General features: G+C 43.0%; 1 protein-coding gene across 1 annotated transcript in view; it reads right to left on the bottom strand.

Annotated features, from left to right (window-relative positions):
• ELOVL4 (ELOVL fatty acid elongase 4) overlaps positions 1–16,005 on the bottom strand; it is a 91,535-nt gene extending 75,530 nt beyond the window's left edge. Inside the window, exon 1 of the mRNA XM_080388134.1 lies at positions 1–16,005. This exon is cut by the window's left edge and continues 25,099 nt beyond it. The gene's annotated coding sequence lies outside the window, so the exon portion shown is untranslated.

The raw sequence follows: 16,005 nt of genomic DNA, 5'->3' as shown, positions 1-16,005 counted from the left end.
AGTCCTTGCAGTACTTTCTTGGTTGTACAGGATCTTCCTTTTTTGACAACCAAGATATTTCATTTAGTCATAATTAAATCCCCTTTCTGCTACTGCAAACAGGCACAAGCTTTTAAAACCAGTTTTTGTGCAAAGCCTACATAAGTATACACTGGAGCACCCTTTGGCTACATCAGCATAAGGAACCTCTTCGCTGAGAGTGAGGCTAAGTGCCAATGTCTTACCAAGTGATTTCTGTAGCTAATAATCAAGTATTTATAAAATGGCCAGCATAGGTAGGGTCAAAATATCAGCACAAAATATTGCCCACCTGTGACTGTACTTCAGTTCTAAAGGATTTAATATCAGCAGTGTTAAGATAATTTTCTTGCTTAAGACAATGGTCTTAAGTTCCTCTAAGGTGTCGTAATCTTTGAATTTCAACTTTCCCAGGGCTTAAGGTAATAAACTGGACAACTGGTATGGTCTCTCCCCTAGACAGCATCAGAAATGTGCACTGCCATGATGACTCCCCTTCCTTTATTCTTATATTTTTCTTCCTGGGGACAAGTCCTCTTGTGATGCACCCACAATAATAATTTTTTAAAGTATGGAATAACTGGTTATTCTCATGTCTTTGCTTTTAAAGTTTTGTTTTGTCTTACCTCTGGGTACTTATTTCACACACAGTTAACCTAAGTGTTACTGCAAGACTACAGCAAATTGATCGGCCCTTCCAATGAGCCTGGAGCTGCCTTGGCAGGTTTAGCCCTCTGTGTAGCATACCCCACTGTCTCCATGTGTTCACCTACAAGTGGGATGCACGCTAAGTACCACTATGTGGGCTGTAATCTGGCTTGCTCCGGTAATCACACTGCTGATAATCGTGACATCAGCAGTAGCCAGGGCTATACAATGAATACAGAATACATCAGTTACTGGCCCAGACTGTGCTGCCATGTCTTGACTTGCTACATTGCCTCTGCTTACTGGATTAAAGTTAACGTGGTGCACGTCTATTTATCCTGCTCACACACCCAATGGACAGTAAGGCAGACAAATAATTCTAGTATCTTTCTATCAGTATCATGTCTGGACATTTGCTAATTGATAATTTCAGCTCTCATACCTTTGATTAAATCACTCTTGGTGGTTAGTTCCTTTGTGCCATTAATCTATGGGTTACTTTTTGAGTAACCTCCTTCCTTGAGAAACCTTGGGAGGACATGTTGCTGCAGTGAGTTAACACAAGTACAGTTTGCTACCCAAGCCATGGTTTCTTTCCTAATTTTCCACTGCTTTCTCACCCCATCAATTAGAGAAGTGTGCAGCTCAGCACACAAGATCTGATTCCCAAGGAGGTAACCTGATTTTTCATTATCAACCTCCTTGCAAACCTATTCTGTCAGGACAGAATAGAGGAACTGGCTCTGTACAAAATTGTGATCATCTCTTAAGTTACAGTCAGATTCTTGAGGAGCGAGCAATGCCTTCTATCAGACAGTAGCCTGTACCATACTATATCTTATTGGTATTCCTGAAAAAATGCTGTTTGAGTACCAGAAGCAACAGCGACAGCATGGAGAATCATGCAGGATAGAGCACGGCTTCTCAGCTTGACAGTTCTCAGCAGTGTATGGGAGCCCATGTTGCTCTCTGTTGCTGCCCTTGGACTGCTTTCAATAACCAGGTTAGCTCATTTAAGATGAGCTAAAATTAAGAGCTCTAACAAGGGTGTCCTGAGGTGGATCTTTTGGCTCTTGTGCTGCTATTTACAGCTGTGATAAAAATCAGTTACATATTTATTCCTAGTAATAAGATCTTAAAATGCACCTTGTGTTTGGCAGGCTCAGATCAATTTTTTTCTGCTAAATATCTCCTGAGGCTCCATTCTGGGCAGTCTGCCTAGTAACAGCTTCCACTAGCTTTGCTTCATTGTGTCCTCTTGGATTGCATTTTCAGCTGGAAAAGTCAGTTCGTTTTGTGGGAAAATGTCATCCAGTATCATTATTTTAGCCCTTTTTAATAACTTAGTATGGAGGACCAGACTTTTCCCTTCAGCTTCAATTTTAATTTCCTTTGTGCTTTATGGAAACTATTCCAACCAATTTTGTGTCTATTCTAAAATTTCAGTTTACTTCTCTTTTGCTGAAGTTTAAAATTTATTTTTTAATTCCAGCACTTACAATAATCCCTGATATTTCAAATCTTACCATTCTTCACTGTTTATGTAGTCTCGTATTATGAAAACAAAAAGGCTTTTTATGGCCATTTCCAGGGTGGTATCCCAAAAATAGCCAAAGAAACATTCAGTTCCATTAAATGCTTATTCTTCAGTTGACCAGCGTTTTCTTTTTGTATTAAAAAGATGTAGGGAAATAAATCTTACTTTTAAAATCTAACACACTTTAAAAACTTGTGGAGAAAATATTTATAAATTTTCTTGAAACATTAAAAATGAAACCAACTCAAGGAAACTAGTGACTATTTTGAAGAAAATATATTGAGAAAAATAATTTTACAGCAGAGAAAATGGAAGAAAACAGTTTCTACACTGCATTTTGTGGAAAGTGTTGATGGGATTATTTGGCTGTATCGGTAATTAAAAAACAATCTATGCAACTTCAGCTTAAGCAGTATCTACAAGCAGGTATTTTTCAGACACTGCAACAAACAGTTTGTGTCTCAGGATCTATCTTCATCTGTGGCAAGATCTGATTAATCCCTATTTCCTATATGATTAGAAATAACAGGGTTCCCTTTCTCAACAATCCTGAGGAACAGTAATTACAATGAACCTCCAAAGAGTGCTCCAGACATTATCATCACGATGATGCAACACAAAGCTGACCTATCTGTATGGTACTAGAATCTGTTGCTTCTGCATGTAATTTTAATTATCAGTCCAATTGAATATTATAGTATTGTTACTTCTTGTACTTATTACACATTGTTACTTCTTGTCTACCTTCACAAATAAAGTTAATTCCATTTTGTCCCCATGTCACTTACCGACTGCCTGAATTCTTTAATGTTTTCCTAAACTCTTTCCAACTTGTAAATACCTTTGTAATAAAGTAATAACTTTGTGATAATACCGTAATCAGGAGCTGCAGGCTGTCTTTTTGACTTTTATTTTTTAAATTTTGATGCAGTCCATCCAGTGCTGTTAAGAAAAAGAAGATTGGAAAGTCTGAATCAGACCTTGCTGCTAAATCTGGCAGCAAAGGTATTAGAATTCATGTCCCTGCCATCCTGGCTGAAAGGACAGGCTTCTTTGTTAGCAGATCATTAATTTGTTGTATAGTTGTGGTTTGTGCATGCTCACAGTTCATCTACCACATGAAAATCTCCCGTTGAAATAAGCAGATGTACGCTTTATGTCATTTGAGTCTTTCACTAATGCTAACTGTGAGACAAATGCAAAACACTGCATGCTGTTAACATTTGTTAACTTTCAAGGTAAAAATTAATTTATCCATTTCCAAGGGTAGAAGATGATTTTGAGAGTAACTGGCCTGAATGTTTTCATCGTACTGCTGAGAAAAGAGATGAACCAGTTTGAGAGACTCCCTTCATTGCTCTGCCTGATGTTATTTTCCCTGTAGCAGCTGCATCAAAAGGAATGGGTATTTGAGCTGTACCGTTTCAGTTGAACATCCCACTTTCACTGGCATTTAAGAGGTACACCTCATTCTTCCTCTGCATTATGGAAGTAGTGACCTCCAACAAAAGAGGGAGAAAACAGGTGTAAGGTGAAAATCAAGATTCATGAGAACTCTGGCAGAGTCCTTAATTGCTTAACAGGGCAATTGCTTTGTTGGGCAGTTATGACATACTTATTCCTTGTCTAACATCATGTCGTGGTTTAACCCTGGCCATCAACCAAGTACCACGCAGCCACTTGCTCACTCCCCCTCACCCAGAGGGATGGGGAGGAGAATTGGAAAGGAATGTAAAACTCGAGGGTTGAGATAAGAACAATTTAATAGGTAAAGCAAAAGCTGCGCATGCAAGCAAAACAAAGCAAGGAATTCGTTCACCGCTTCCCATGGGCAGGCAGGTGTTCGTCCATCCCCAGGACAGCAGGGCTCCATCACGCATAACAGTTACTTGGGAAGACAAACACCATAATGCCAAATGTCCCCGCCCTTCCTTCTTCCCCCAGTTTATAGACTCAGCATGACATCATATGGTATGGAATATCCCTTCCTTTGGCTAAGTCAGGTCACCTGTCCTGGCTGTGTCCCCTCCCAGATTCCCGTGCCCCTCCAGCCCTCCCTCTGGCAGGGCCTGAGAAACTGAAAAGTCCTTGACTTAGTGTAAACATGACCCTGCAACAGCCAAACCCATCCGTGTGCTGTCAGCTTTGGTCTCACACCAAATCCACAACACAGCGCCGCATCAGCTACTAAGAAGAAAATGAACTCTATCCCAGCTGAAACCAGGACACATCATCTAGACTTTCCTTGCAGCATTACTGATTGCCCAGTTAGCCATTCTTTTTGAATGCTTGTGGGTATTTTTTTTATAATTTTGATTTCTGTTCTGCTTCTATATTGTATTCTCCTAAGGTTGTTGTATGTTATTCACTTCCGTTTCAACTCCTCCCATTCACATATCAATTTCACTAATACTTTATTTACTTCCTTCTTAAGGTCATTAGTAAAAAGATGAGTCAGAAGTGCAGTCTCTGTGGCATAATAATACATTGTTTGGATGCATTGATAATTCAGAGGGTGGAGTATTAATCATTGGCTACTTAAATAAATTTTGAACCTTACTTCTGGTCATGATGGGCCACTTCATTCCAGTACAAATATATTACTATTTATGCAATAATATTAAGTGTATTTGCATACTTATAGTATTTTCCACATGAGGAACTTCAATGATTACAAATCTACTATTATAATCACTTTTCATAGATAAGGAAGAAAAAAAAGGGAAAGCCTTAGCTAAATGTCAGTAAGGTGGAGGAAGACTCATAAAGAAAACAAGTCTTTTCCCTATTAGCTTTTTGTCAGGTCAGTTTTTTTGAAGTTGTTGAAAAGGTATGCTGGGAAAAGAAGTAGCTGGCAAGTAAGAGGTGGCATAGAGGGGTTGTGCTTACTCCAGAGGGGCGGGGGCAATGTCCCAAATGTTGGATTTAGTGTCTGAAGGCCTGATGCTGTCTAGGCTTGTTGGACCTTGATTGTGCCTTCTTGGGTGTAGTCATCCTCAAATACTTTCCATCTCTCCAGGTCTACTTTTTTTCCCAGCAGATGATTTCTGGAAAATCAGCCCTTCTGTTGTTTGGTTGGGTTTTTTTCTTTCTTTCTTTTTTTTTTTTTTTTTTGTTTTCCCCCCGTTACTAAATATCACAGTTACATGGGCTTACAGAAGTTGCATATTAAACCAGTCTGGTAGGAACTGACTTCTTGGTTAAATATTTAGAAGTCACTTCATGTTCTTCTGGTTAAGAATATTATTTAGATTACCCAAATCTACAACTTGCCATCACTTTTTCAGGTCCAAATTCACAATTATATGCGGTGTCTTTTCTTGCTTTCACTGGCTGTGGTAAAGGAGTCATCAAAGGAGGCTTTACAATTGCAATGGTCTCAACAGTTACACAGTCTGTGGAGCAGCTTGCCCAATATTTTATAGATATCCCAACCTTCTAAAGACCCCACACAGTCACACAGACTGGTGAATTAACAGAAAGAAATATGTATCCTATTTTCTCTGACAATAAACAAATGTGGTTCGGTATTTATCTTTTTTTTTTTAGATACTGGAACAGGAAGTGTCTGAAACCACAGCTGTATATCATATTGCAGCTATAATGGTGATTGCTGTTTAGATGTCTGTTACACCTCTTTTGAAAGGTATATGTTAAAATGACTGATGCACATTATTGCGTTATGGCCACCTACTCTTTGAAATACTCTAATAATGGAGTGAACAATTGGTAACATGTTGTAATAACTTTAGGCTCTGGTCTGCTATTGCGAACAAATGCATTTTTCACCTGTGCACATTCTTAAATGTACTATTTTGAGCTGCCCAAGTAAAACTATTTTTACTTGGTTCTTTCTGATAGTCTAAGTATTTTCTCCAACACCTAACAACAGCAAAGTCTCAAGTCAGTCATTTATGAGGAAAGGTGTTAATAATAGATGTTGAGCAAACTCAAGTCTCAGATTTCTTAAACTGGAAGGCGTGCACAGATGATGTCCCTCTGCCCACACCTCTTATTTTCATTAAAAGGCAAATTGGAGTCTCTCAGGGATTTCTAAGGGAGAGGTGACAATAGATTCAAGTTTTTCTGGCCCAGCTTAAGCTAGTCACATAGAAACTACATGCAGTATAAGGGCTGTACAGAAGAACGCTATGTACAAACTAGCACATGTTGCTTCTCAGGCAGGTTTCAGAGGACTGTCCCCGTACAATTGCATCTTTTCTGAACTGGACCCCGCCCATGTCCAACTGGACCAGAATTCTGGCAGAAAAGATTGTAACTTGTAGCTATCTGACTAATTGCCCTTAACTGACCGCTTCTGCCAAAGCTCTAACCACAGAGGTAGTGGTGAGTACTATCTACAGTTTTACAGGTCAAAACTCAGATTCTAAATTTCACTAAGCAGCTGATTAGCAGCCAGTGTAACAAGTTTGACAGGTTTTACTGCAGTTAGTATATATTACCTGAAATTTTTAGAAATATGAAAGAATGCACTTATATAAAACATACTGCAGTAAACATGGCAACTACCATGCTTAGCTGCGGTAAAATGGACACTCAAAAGGAAATTTCCAACAGATATATATTAAAAGTATGTTTTCTTCTGTTCTTTTTACATGGACATCCGACAGAACCTATGGATCCAGCATGACCCAAAGCTGTGAACCTGCACAACAGACTGTTCACACGATTTCTCAACTCTGTTCTTTTCTAGTTATTTCCAGCCCACATAAATCTGTAACTCAGTTTGGCCATATATGAAGCAAGCAGCTCAACAGCACCAGCTGGATCTGATTAAATCAGTACGTACAGCTGGGTATTATCCTCCTACTGAAGGCACCACAATTCTCATACCATCATGGATTTCCTGTGAGGCCTCATACATGCATTGTGCTGGCCAGATAACAGAACAAAACACAGGAGAACTCCAGTTGAAAAGTCATCCGTGGCACATTACTAATTATCCAGTATGCAGGTGAGCAATCACCTACTGTTTGTTGTACTCGGTGCCAGCCTGTAGAGGCTGACACCATAATAGGTCTACAATTATCATCATTTGAAGTGGGTATACATAATAATATACTTTTCCTCAAAGATTAGTGCAGCCATTGAGTGCCAAAGAGATCCTCAAATGAGAAAGTTCTTAATGTGCTGGAATTGCTATTGGGATCTCTGGGACTGTGTAAATTAAGGTACACCACTCACTTTTCCATGCCTTAGTTTTCCAATGTAAGATGTGAATAATACTTCTCAGCCTTACATAGGTGCTGAAAACCAAATTCTCAGATATTTTCAAGGTATTCTGATGAGATGGCAATGCACAGAAAAGCATCTGAAAATGAAAAGTCATTGACAGGATGAAAATGGATGCTTGGACTGATTAGCAATTCATCATTGAGATATACAGGCTGCCTTGTTACTTCCAAGGGGAGTAAATTAAAATCTGGAAAGCGGGTGATCAGCTTAATTAAAGCCATTCAGTTTTTAACCGCAAAATACAGACTGTACAGTGAAAAAGAAGCTAGTAACAAATTAGGTTGGGAGACAGAGCAGGGGACTGGATGAGGAGAAATGCTATTGCTTGTGGAAGAAGCTGTTTAGAAAGAATTTACTTTACCTTACTTAATTGAGTGCAAGTTACACACTTATGCTAAAATAGCTGCAGACATTCCCTTGATAGTCAGCTGAGAGGAAGAAAGAGAACTCCAGAGTCCCTCACCTCATCTGCGGTTTGAAAGGATGCAGGGTTAGACAATCTCCCCTGTGCTGGCTGCAAAGGGACATGAATCACTTGCTTTGTCTGGCTACCTACTGTTCAGATAGGGAAGAGGAGGTAAAATTAACCCTAGCCTCCTGTTTTGATTTTTTTCAGTAGTAGCCAAAAGCTTAACGCTAGCAGTTATCTCAAATTGTAATAATGAACAATTAGACATTGCACCACCACATGAGTCAAGATGTGACCTTATTCTAGAAGAAGTATAATCAACTCTATCTTTTTGGTTCTTGGAGAAGCAAGGAGGGGAGTCAGCAGAACTGCTGCCTTGGGCTTCCAGAGGGCAGACTTTGGCCTGTTTAGGATCCTGGTTGACAGAGCCCCTTGGGAGGCAGCCATGAAGGGCAGAGGGGTCCAGGAAGGCTGGGCATCCTTCAAGAAGGAAAGCTGAAAGGTGCAGGAGCACAATGTCCCCATGTGCTGAAAGATGAGCCAGCAGGCAAGAAGATCAGCCTGGCTGAACAGAGAGCTTTGTCTGGAACTCAGGGAAAAAAAAAAGGAGTTTATAACTGGGAGAAGGGGCAGCAACTCAGGAGGAGCACAAGGATGTTGTGAAGTTATGCAGGGAGAAAATTAGAAGGGCCCAGCCCAAGCCCAGCTAGAACTTAACCTGGCCACTTGTAAAAGACAATAAAAAATGGTTCTATAAATCTGTTAGCAACAAAAGGAGGACTAAGGAGAATCTCCATCCTTTATTGGATGCAGGGGAAAACATAGCGCCAAAGGAGGAGGAAAGGCTGAGGTTCTTAATGCCTTCTTTGCCTCAGTCTTTAATAGTAAGACCAGTTGTTCTCAGGGTACCCAGCTCCCTCAGCTGGAAGACAGGGATGGGGAGCAGAACGAAGCCCCTGTAACCCAAGGGGAAATGGTCAGTGACCTGCCAGTGACACCACTCAGACACACACAAGTCTATGGGGCCAGGTGGGATCCACCCAGGGGCACTGAGGGAGCTGGCAGAAGTGCTCACTGAGACACCTTCGATCATTGACCAGCAGCCCTGACAAAACAGGGAGGTTCCAGTTGTCTGGAAGTCAGCTAGTGTGACACCCATCTACAAGAAGGGCCAGAAGGAGCATCCAGGGAGCTACAGGCCTTTCAGCCTGACCTCAGTGCCAGGTAAGGTTATGGAGCAGAACATCTTGAGTGCCATCACACAGCACATGCAGGATATCCAGGGGATCAGGCCCAGCCAGCAGGGGTTTATGAAAGGCAGGTCCTGCTTGACTGACCTGGCCCAGTTTCCTTTTATGACAAGGTGACCTGCTCAGTGGATGAGGGAAAGGCTGTGTGCGTTCTCTACTTAGATGTTAGTAAAGGCTTTGAGACCATTTCCCACAGCGTTCTGGAGAAACTGGCTGCTCAGGGCTTGGATGGGTGTAGTGTTTGCTGGGTAAAAGTCTGGCTGGATGGCCGAGCCCAAAGAGTGGTGGTGAACGGAGTTACCTCCAGCTGGCGGCTGGTCACAAGCGGTGTTCCCCAGGGCTCAGCACTGGGGCCAGTCCTGTTTAATGTCCTTATCAATGATCTGGACGAGGGGATCGAGTGCACCCTCAGTGAGTTTGCAGATGACACCAAGTTGGTGGGGAGTGTTGGTCTGCTTGAGGGCAGGAAGGCTCTGCAGGGGGGTCTGGACAGGCTGGTTCAATGGGCCAAGGCCAATTGTATGAGCTGAGCCTTCAACAAGGCTCAGTGACGGGTCCTGCCCTTGGGTCACCACAACCCCACACAGCGCTACAGGCTTGGGGAAGAGCGGCTGGAAAGCTGCCTGGTGGGAAAGGACCTGGGGGTGCTGGTCAACAGCCGGCTGAACATGAGCCATCGGTGTGCCCAGGTGGCCAGGAGGGCAACAGCATCCTGGCTTGTGTCAGACACAGTGTGGCCAGCAGGACCAGGGCAGTGACTGTCCCCCTGTACTGGGCACTGGTGAGGCCCCACCTCGAATCCTGGGTTCAGGTTTGGGTCCCTCACTGCAAGACAGACATTGAGGTGCTGGAGCGTGTCCAGAGAAGGGCAACGGGGCTGGGGAAGGGTCTGGAGCACAAGTCTTATGAGGGATCTGGGGTTGTTAAGTCTGGAGAAAAGGAGGCTTGGGGAGACATTATTCTTCTCTACAGCTACTTGAAAGGAGGTCATAGGCAGGTGGGTGTTGGCCTTTTCTCCTAAGTAACAAGTGATAGGACAAGAGGAAATGGCTTCAAGTTCACCAAGGAGGTTTAGATTGGATATTAGGAAAAAATTCTTCTCCAGAAGGTTTGTCAAGCATTGGAACAGGCTGCCCAGGGAGGTGGTTGAGTCACCATCCCTGGAGGTATTTAAAAGATGTGTAGATGTGGCGTTTAGGGACATGGTTTAATCGTAGACTTGGCAGTTTTAGGTTAACAGTTGGACTCGATGATCTTGAAGGTGTTTTCCAACATAAAACAATTCTATGATTCTGCGACATTCTCAATATATCTCTTGTGGAACTGCTGGCTGGTTTTCTGGCCAATAGTAGAGGTTTATATCCAGATTAAGCAACTCTTGTTTGATAGTTTTTAAATAGTATTTGAGACCAATATTCCTTAAAGAAAAAAGCAGAAAGAGAAGAACAAAGAAATAAGAACAGAAAATGGGAGAACAAAAAACATAGATTTGTATGATGGGTCAGAAGAGCCATCAGAATTTTTTTCTCTAATTCCCCAGGAAGAAGATGTTGTGAAGAAATAAATCTGACTGAAATGATCTTTGTAAGATGAAACTCATACTTTCCAAGTGATAAAGAATCACAGAATAGTCAGGGTGGGAAGGGACCTCTGGAGATCATCTAGTACAACCGCCTGCTAAAGCAGGTTCTCCTAGAGCAGGCTGTGTAGAGTTGTGTCCAGGAAGGTTTTGAATGTCTCCAGAGAAGGAGACCCCACAGCCTCTCTGGGCAGCCTCTTCCAGTGCTCTGTGTTCTCATTTCAGCTGGGATAGACTTCATTTTCTTCTTAGTAGCTGGTGCAGCGCTGTGTTGTGGATTTGGTGTGAGACCAAAGCTGACAGCACACGGATGGGTTTGGCTGTTGCAGGGTCATGTTTACACTAAGTCAAGGACTTTTCAGTTTCTCAGGCCCTGCCAGAGGGAGGGCTGGAGGGGCACGGGAAATTTGGAGGGGACACAGCCATGGTAGATTATCTGATGGAGGCAAAGGGATATTCCATACCATATGATGTCATGCTGAGTCTATAAATTGGGGGAAGAAGAAGGAAGGGCGGGGACGTTTGGCATTATGGTGTTTATCTTCCCAAGTAACTGTTATGTGTGATGGTGTCCTGTTTTCTTGGGGATGGCTGAACACCTGCCTGCTGATGGGAAGCAGTGAATGAAATCCTTGTTTTGCTTTGCTTGCTTGTGTGGCTTTTACTTTACCTATCAAATTGTCTTTACCTCAACCCATGAGTTTTCTCGCTTTTACTTTTCTGATCCTTTCCCCCATCCCACTGTGGGGGGAGTGGGTGAATGGCTGTGTGGTGCTTAGTCACTGGCTGGGGTTAAATCACAACACTGTCACCCTCAAAGTAAAGAAGTTTTTCTTCATATTCTGATGGAACTTCTCGTGTTGCAGTTTGTGCCTGTTGCCCCTTGTCCTGTCGCTGGGCACCACTGCAAGGAGCCTGGCCCCGTCCTCTGGACACTCGCCCTTAAGGTATCTGTAGACATTGACCAGATCCCCTCCCAGTCTTCTCCTCTCCAGGCTACACAGCCCCGGCTCTCTCAGCCTTTCCTCAGCAGGGAGATGCTCCAGTCCCCTCACCATCTTCATAGCCCCCTGCTGGGCACTCTCCAGCAGTTCCCTGTCTCCCTTGAACTGAGGAGCCCAGAATTGGACACAGCACTCCAGGTGTGGCCTCACCAGGGCAGAGCAGAGGAGGGGGGCCGGGAATAACCACCCTTGACCTGCTGGCCACGCTGCTCCCAATGCCCCCCAGGATGATCCCATTGCCCTTCTTGGACACCGGGACACACAGCTGGCTCATGGGCAGCTTGCTGTCCCCCAGAACCCCCAGGCCCTTCTCCGCAGAGCTGCCTTCCAGCAAGTCACCCCTGGCCTGTGCTGGTGCATGGGGTTGTCCCTCCCCAGGTGCAGGACCTTACACTTGCCTTTGTTGAGCTTCATTAGGGTCCTCTCCTCCCAGCTCTCCAGCCTGTTCAGGTCAAATGCTGATCAATTCTTGAACACCAAGGATGTCTTGTGGATTCACAGAGTTTAAGGTGGTATGGACCACTGGAATATCCCGCTTGATCTCTTAGCACAGTTTAGAAATTTTCATGTAGTAGCTCTACTAATGATCACAATAAGTTATGCTAAACATAATATACTGTAGCACAAGCTTTATCTTTAACTGAAGAGCAAGAAAATGTATGCATTTCTTTCCAGAGCTTTTCCCATTTCTCAGCTCTTTTTTGCTGAAATGGGAAAACCTGTCTCTAATTCCTTCTTCTGCATTGGTCCCAGTTTTGATAAATGTATATTCAAATCTGGTATGGCTGGCACCATTGCTGAAGTGATCTCTGAAGTGGCACCATTGCTGAAGTGACGTGGTGGTGCCATTCGTGACGTTACATAGGTGCTCTTGGTGTTGGCATGAATGTACCCCACAAAAGATGCCCTTTTCAAAATATTCCACTTCAAATACCTGTGAAGTCTGGCTGTTCCCCATGTAACTCTCCCATAACCACATCTGAGATCCAGCAGATTTTCACAGTGCGCTCCATAGCTTTCATCAGCTTGTTGCAATGTTACAGTCACAATTTCTCATCATGTCGTCTAGATTTCCATGCCCCTTCAGTCAGTTGAACTTCAGGTCAGGACCTAGTCAAGAACCTAATAATTTGCCTGCAGCCTTAACATCATCTTTGTATCAAGTTTATCGGTAACCATTTTATATCACCAATAGAATACTCAAAATATGTCTGAGGTATCCTTCATTTCAGGACAGCTTGAACACTTCTTGGTGACACTTCCTTTTCGGGATCTGTTGATTAGGCAGTTCCTAAATCAGTGCTTTGTGTGTGCATTTTACAGACTTTCAGCAAAAAATGGTATCAGACAGCACAAAGAAGCCCAGGTACAATGGCTATCATTATTTTAGTGATCAAATGTGTCCATTAATATGGAAAAAAAGTTTATTTTCTAAGTCCAGTCACAAAGCATGCATCGGATCTGTGAATGAAGAAACACCATGGGACAAGATCCACTGATACAAATAACTATTGCTCTCTATTTCTTTTCATTAAAAACAAACAAAAAAATTACACATTATTCTCAAAAGCAGGCAGTAATGACAAACAAGCAGTATGTCACGGAAATAACACCGATGAAAAGTGGGAATACTAGACATCTGGTGATTATTCTTGCTGATGAAAATCTTAATAGTTTGTTAATTATCTACTTATTTTCAGAACAACTTCAGAGTTCCTGAGGTGACTGCCATCTAGAATATTTGTTTGTTTATTCTCGTAGACATCCGTAGGTTGTTGCAATTCATCAGCAGTCAGGAACAGTACAGATAAGCTCAGTGAAGTGTCCATGAAATACCCTGCAGAGCTTTCTCCAAGTCAGCTATACTGAATGCCTGTCATTAGTTGTAACCAACAAGCTACTACCTCTTTTCTTTTAGATCAATGCTTTGTATCAGAGAAATTAAATCCCAAATACCAAGTCAAGAGGCTGGGTTACTGGCTGTCAAAATTTCAACTAGAAGAGGAAGAATATATACTTTTGAAGAAAACACTATAATGTGGTATAAAGATTTTATCAACATTTGAAAGATCCTTCATGACTCACCTGTACCTTTGCTACATTAAGATTTGCAGTACCATCATTTGAACTGATACAAAATCTTACCATATCATGAGGTGCTTAAAACAATGAAACAGGATTTTCACATGGTTAACTCATTACAAAAGACGGATCTCTCTCCTTTTGTTTATTATCCAATCTAGTCCTTCTTTTTGTGATACACACATTACTTCCATTATTCAAACCGAAATCACCTTTTGGTGGAGACTTCAGCTGATCTACTTAAAATTCCCTACACATCTATGACTCTATAGTGAATAAAGTATCCAGCATAAACATTTATAAGCAAACAAATCACGGTTCTACCAACAATCCAAACACCACATGTATTTTATATTTTGTTGAAGAATATTAAATGGGCTCCCCTTTATTTTTTCTATCAGCATTACAGCCTTTTTTTTTTTTTTTTTGGACCCTCTTCTCTCTCTGATGTTTTTTTCAGAGGTTTACCCTGCCTTTTTTTCTCCCAGTTTTGGTTTTGCCAGATTCTATATGGCATCCAGATTTCTTATCATAGCTACAGAAGTTAAAGGAAAACTCCTTACAGCATTATTTATTTACTCAGTAGAATGATACAACTTTCTTTGACTCAAAACTCCTGCTAATAAAATAATCTATGACTACATCCCTCAAGTGAAGATAGATGCAGAGCAGATTCATGCAACGCGTTTCATTAGATTTGGATTCTGGTCAAACACGAGAGCTCCAACACAACAAAACCATCAAACCCACCAAAAATGTATATATGCAAGGGGGAGTAAGGCAACGTAAGAAAAAAAAAATCATTTCACTTATTTTTAGCTGAAAGCTGAGTTGCTCTATGCTTTGTAGAGAAACACAGGCACCTCCATGGGATCATCCATTACATTCTAAAACAGGTGTTTGGACTGAATTTCTCTCATGAAATGCCTCTTTTCCTTGACTGTTGAGTAAGCTTATATCACTAGATTAGGTAACATACTTAAATTCTTGATAAATAAAGACGAGTAAGATAAATTTCAATGACAGACCAGTGTAGGTATCACATCATTAATACATCATATGTAGTGTTTATGGAAAGCTCATGATGAATATTATCAAATTAATAAGGCATATATACATATCTCTTTTTTTGTAGCGTGTTAACAATCTTGAAAATACTTTAAGTATCAGAAGAACCATACCGCTATAACAAACACAATTATTAATGTGTAAAGCCAGAATGTAAACTGAGAGGCTGAACTGTTCTACTTAGTGCATTTGCATTATTATAATGCAACTTCCAAGGGAGAAGCTCAGAGAAAGAGCTGCTTTTAGCGGCCTTAGCCAGACTGCAGATGTGGGACCGGCTTACGAAGAATCCGAGAAAAAGGTAAAGGAAAGACATAATCTTAAGAAGCTGGTGAGGACGCATAGCCCTGCTATTCTCTTACGGCTAAATGAGGTTTCAAAATATAACCGGTTATCGCTTAAAGAAGAAAAGACTTTCAGAAATATTTTAAGTAAGTTCGCATTATCTCGCTTCTGGGCTCTGCACTTTGTAATCAAGAACCGGACCTGGGCAGCTCAGATTTCCCTTTTTCCTCTCTGGCAATCGGGAATAACGACGGGAGCCACGCCAGCGCCCCGGGCGGCGGGGAACCACACGCTGCTTGGGCCGTCCCTGACCAGCGCTTTGGCGGGAGCTTCCCCTCCCCGGTCCGCAAACACCGCCGGGGAAAAGAAGCCCGCGGAAAAGCCCGCCGCCGCCGAGGGAGGCGCTGCCCACGCTCCTGCCCAGCCGGACAGCGAGGTACTGTCCCCGCCCCGCAGAAGAGCGCTGCAGCCGGCTCCCGAGGGGGACACCGGGCCGGGCGGAACGCCTCAGCCGCTGGGGCGGGTAACAGCCGCGCCGCCCGCCCTCCGCAGCGCGCCTGCGCACGGGGCTCCCCCGCCGCTCCGGGGCAGAGGGACGCGGCGGGAGCCTCGGGGCAACCCACGAGGTGCCGCAGGGGGGGAGGCAGCTGCGGCTGTTGTGAGTAGCGCTACTGCCACAGTTCTCCTCCAATAGCCAGGCGGGCTCCGCTGTTTTCCCTCCTCTGACCAATCAGCGCTCGCTTCCTTCCCCGCGCCGTGAGCCGTTCTGACCAATGGGGGGCGGGCTCTTTAGGGTCCGGTACTGTTCAAACTGGGCGCGGCGCGCGCGCTCGGTCGGCCGGAGCCGCGTCTTGGCCCTGAGGCGGCGG

The sequence above is a fragment of the Falco punctatus genome (assembly GCF_963210335.1).
Source record: "Falco punctatus genome assembly, chromosome: 5".
Lineage (NCBI taxonomy): Eukaryota > Metazoa > Chordata > Aves > Falconiformes > Falconidae > Falco > Falco punctatus.
This window is presented reverse-complemented; position numbering and strand designations above follow the sequence as displayed.